Genomic DNA, 5,074 nt, shown 5'->3' with positions numbered 1-5,074 from the left:
AGCTGGTCCTGTGTCCAGTGGTGGAAGCTGCAGCATAACGTTTGTCCTGGAAAAGATCAGTTGATCAGTCCCTCTTACTTATGGGATAGATGCATTGTCCAGGAGACATTGGAGGAGGGCAGAGGGTGTATCAGAAGGAATTCTGGCACTGTTGCTCCTGGAAATCTCTAGGATGCAAAGTAGGTTGCCAGGGAGGGATGGAAGGAATTTGCATAAGGAGCCCAGGGCCTCCTGGGAGAGAATGAATCTGGGACCCAACACTTTGGGCCTCAATACCTGTTTTCAGACTTGCAAACTGGCTGGTCAGATGGAAATAGCATCGATCTTTCCAAGAGACAATAAAATTTGAGAATACAAAGCAGATTATGCAACAAGACTTTTATTTATTTTTTTATTAGTTCCTGCTTTATAATAAAGTGAATCAGTTATACATATACATCTGTTCCCATATCCCTTCCCTCTTGCGTCTCCCTCCCTCCCACCAAGACTTTTATTTTTTATTTAAATTATTTTTAAAACAGTACTTTTTCCCTAGAAGGTGGCACATTTTCAACAATAAAAAGTCTAATGACCCAATGATGCTCTGCCTAGAAATATATACATACAATATTAATTTGACAATATTAAATCAGTGGTAATCACCATAGAACTGGGCTGTAAGTAAATTGTATACTATAACAGAAGAATGTGGGATTCTAAGCCAATTAATAATATATAATATATATAATAATATATAGAGAGAGCAAACCCTTAGCCCATTTATTAAAACCAAAGTTTTCAAGCCTAATAGCACACAAGAAATAATCACACTAATTACAAGTAATTATTGCAAGTTCTTTTTTTTTTTTTTTTTTAAAGGTCTGGGCTTGGGCTTCCCTGGTGGCGCAGTGGTTGAGAGTCCACCTGCCGATGCAGGGACATGAGCCATGGCCGCTGAGCCTGCACGTCCGGAGCCTGTGCTCCGCAATGGGAGAGGCCACAACAGTGAGAGGCCCAGGCACCGCAAAAAAAAAAAAAAAAAAAAAAGTTCTGGGCTCGAGGTGGCTTGTGGGTCCTTCCTGTGCTGCATCTCTCACTCAGGCCCTTGGTGCCGGCAGGATGGGCAAGTGTCGCGGTTTTTGTACTGTCAGGAAGCTCTGTAGCCACGGAAAAGACCAGAAGTGGCATGATAAACAGTACAAGAAAGCCCATTTTGACACAGCCCTGAAGCCCAGCCCTTTTGGAGGCACTTCTCATGCCAAGGGAATTGTACTTGAAAAAGTAATGGTTGAAGCCAAACAGCCACATTCTGCCATCAGGAAGTCATGGTTCAGCTAATCAAGAATGGCAAAAAAAAAATCACAGCCTTTGTACCCCATGATGGTTGCTTGAATTTTATTGAGGAAAATGATGAAGTTTCAGTTGCTGGATTTGGTCACAAAGGTCATGCTGTTGGTGACATTCCTAGAGTCCACTTTAAGGTTGTCAAAGTAGCCAACATCTCTCTTTTGGCCCTATACAAAGGCAAGAAGGAAAGACCAAGATCTAAATTGTGATGGTGAAAGCACAATAGTAATAAATTTTCATATGCCAAAAAAATAATAAATAAAATAATAAAAAAGGTCTGATTTGCCTTCTTCATGCAATCAGGCTAGTGTCTGTTCCATATGTATATCAAGTTCATGGAGTTTTAGAATTAAAAGGGATCTTAGAAACCAAAGGGATCCAGTTATTTAGTTAGGCAGATACCCCAGTTCTCTCATTTTACAAATGAGTAAGTGACATATCCAAGGTCAAGTTATTGCATGGACAAAACTAGACCAGTCTCTTGATTTCTAGTTCATACCTTAAAATGTACATTTTCAAGTATGCAGTGTTCTATAAATATCAATTAGGACAAGTTTATTCACAATGTTGTTCAAGTTACTATATCCTTACTGACTGTCTACTTGCTCTATCAATTATTGAGAGAGGTGAAATCATCAAATATAATTATGGATCTATTTTTTTTAATGTACATTTAAAACTATTTCCTAATTCTGAATTTTCTCTCTTTTAGACTGACTTTCCATCCACCTGATCTAAATTAAAACACTTTTCTGCATGGACAGGAACAGCAGAAAGGAATCAATAAGTAATACAGAGTTGTCCTCAAACTCTGGCACTTCCTGGAAACAGAAGGGATTACAGTGAGATGTGGAAGAGTCCCCGTGGAGCTAATGACCCCTGCGAGGGGCCCCAGCACTGCGCTCACGTGATCATCCATTTACACAAAATTTTCAAAAGTAAGGTATTTTAAGCACAGTTGGTTTAGGTAGCCGTCCCTTTCCACTCCAACTTCTTGTCTATCACATTTCCCTCATATCGAAGGCATTAGAGTGACTGCAGGCAGTTATGGTTCCTGCTGAGGAGAAATTGGGGAGGGTGGGGAATGTATCAGCTGCAGTTTTGAAAGTTGTTTTGCAAAGTTTCAGTAAAACAAATGAGAAGCGACAAACATCATTTGATTTGTCATTTATTTTATTAAAGAATTGAAAGAAAACATTTTTTTCCAATGTTATTGAGGTACAATTGACCAAGTTGTATAAATTTAAGGTGTACGACATGGTGATGTAATATACATATCTATTGTGAAATGATTATCACAATAAAGTTAGCTAACACACCCATCAGCTCACATAGTTACCATTTTGTAAGAAAATTCGGATTAAAAAATTAGTGGAATATGAAACAAAAGTGGTTACTACGAAGAATGAAACCAAGAGAAATTAGTCTGACATTGAAAAGCAAATTGTAACCAAAAAATTTCAGATCATACCAAAAGCAGTAATTCAACAAGAGGAAGAGACGAATTTCAAATAGAAGTAATAAATTGGTTTTTGGATTGTTTGATGATCCCATTAAGGGAAGGAAGTGAAATACCTTTAATTGGAACAATATTTAGATACCATGCTAATTTGACATGAAGTGCTGCCATCTAAAAAAAAAAATAACAGAAATCATACCACTACAAGGGGGACATAGAGATAAACTGGTTAATAAGTGCTATCAATTTCAAAGAGTACTCAAGATTACATATTATACAAGAAAGTTAGAAAATGTCCTGAAATCTCATACATGAATCATAGAAATTTCCCCAAATTTGACCACCAATCTAAAATGCATACAACACTACAAATGGATTGTGAAGTTGAGAGAAATTCTTCTCAACTATCGACAGTAAAAAAATTTGATGAACCATGATCAAGGAAAATCTGAATTATCTTTCTATTCCCACCATAGAAAATATTACAAAATCGTTTTTTTTTACTAAGAGACAAAGAATTTTTTAATGCAGGGAAAAAGAGTGTTAGGGAGGTGTGTGAGAGAGCTAGTTAATAAAAAATACTTTATTTTTCTGGATTGTGTGGTGTTTGTAGTAGTTGTCAGCATTTTGAAATTTGTAACCTGTTATTTCTTTCCTCATTCAAAAACAGATATTCTCTTCCATATCTGATTTTGTGTTTCTAACTTTTTATTCTTTCATCTTAAAGAGGGTCCCCCAAACTGAATAAGCTACAGGTCGCACAAAACCAGGACTTGGCCAGGATGTAAGTTAAAATAGCAATGTATTTTCTTAATTAGAAGAAATTGGGCTATCTTTTTGCAGCCTTTGGGGAGCACATAATCAGAAGCTGACCAGTGTGGTCATGGAGCTGTGGGTTGTCCTGGGCCTTGACCAGCAGGGGACAGTGAAGTAGAGCAATTCCAAATAATAGACTGCATTGCCATCAAAACTAACAACAAAATGAAAGGTTATTTTTGCATACTGCCTTGGGCTAGAGGTTTTGCTTTGGTGCTTTGGAATGTTTTAGAGGACAAATGTTTTAAGAAAGATGTGAAGCATAAACATAGCTTCCCTATACAGTTAAAATAAATCAAAAGAGTCAGATAATTAATTGCATGTAGACACCCATCCATCCCCAGTATTATAATTATGTATTTGGTTATACTGTTATGAGCACTGTTCAGAATTTTACTACACCAAAATGAGTTTCTCCTAAAGAGTGTCTTCTTCCTTATTACCTTGCAGGGGAGTCTATTGTTTTTCTACTTAAGGACTGCCTCTTTTAATCTTGAAAAAGCAAATATTAATTTGCAGGTCTGTTTCATGCAAAATTAAAAGAATTTCATGTTGGTGAAGAACAGCCAAAGCAATCATAGCAGTAACATGGGCTAGTGGCAGGTGAAAAGGTCATGGTTAGTTAAACCCCAGGGTCCTTTCCAATACTGATGCCCAAGATCTTTGACGTAACTATTAACAATAACAGCTAATACCTCCATGGGGCTGACTCTATGACCGGCATTATACCAAGTTCTTCATATTGTCTTATTAACTCAGGTAATGCTCACAACAATCCATCACTATTGTAGCACTATTACTAGTCTTGTTTTTAGATGAGGAAACTGGGCCACAGAGAGGTTAAATAACTGACTAAGGTTGCACAGCAAGTGACAGAGGTGAGCTTTGAGTCTCAGCAGCCTGGCTCAGAATTGAGGCACTTGGCTACCTGCTACAGCCTTTTGCTACAAGTCCAGTCCTATCTTTCTCCCTCCCGAAGAGAACATCATTATAAAGCGATCAGTAGGACATACCCCAAGAACAGCAAAGTTGCAATACTCTGGTCTTTTTAAAGTGGTAGAAAGGATTCTGCTACTAAGTCGGATTCTCCGCTCCATGTTAGGAAAGCTGCATTGACCACGAATGGAAGAGAGAGAACTGTGCTTCACTCACTTTTCTCCTCTGGTGACTGACGAAGGCAGATGCCACTTCACAAACTTCCCATGAGACCACACTAAGACTCCTCTCTACTCTGTACTCCCCTCAAGTTATACAGTCTCTCGTCTCATTGCTGTGAAACTCTGAAAGAATCGACTGTACTGTCTTTCCCTAATCATTCACTCACTCTTCACTCCTCACCCTGGCTTCTGCCCCATCCATTCTCGGGGAGCTGATCTCAGTGAGGTCATTGAAAACCTTCAATCAGCCAACCCCACCTCCCCGAGACTCTTCCCTTGGCCTCCATAACCCTTCTCTAGGTCTCCTGGTACCGCT

The 5,074-nt window shown here is 38.6% G+C and overlaps 1 pseudogene across 1 annotated transcript; it reads left to right on the top strand.

Moving 5' to 3' along the window:
• The first annotated feature begins 1,098 nt into the window (after nt 1-1,098).
• On the top strand, nt 1,099-1,535 carry LOC307057705 (small ribosomal subunit protein uS12-like; annotated as a pseudogene). The gene has a single exon. The product of its transcript is annotated as a small ribosomal subunit protein uS12-like (transcript).
• The last annotated feature ends 3,539 nt before the right edge of the window (nt 1,536-5,074 follow it).

The sequence above is a fragment of the Hyperoodon ampullatus genome (genome assembly GCF_949752795.1).
Source record: "Hyperoodon ampullatus genome assembly, chromosome: 1".
Taxonomy (NCBI): Eukaryota; Metazoa; Chordata; class Mammalia; order Artiodactyla; family Ziphiidae; genus Hyperoodon; species Hyperoodon ampullatus.
This window is presented reverse-complemented; position numbering and strand designations above follow the sequence as displayed.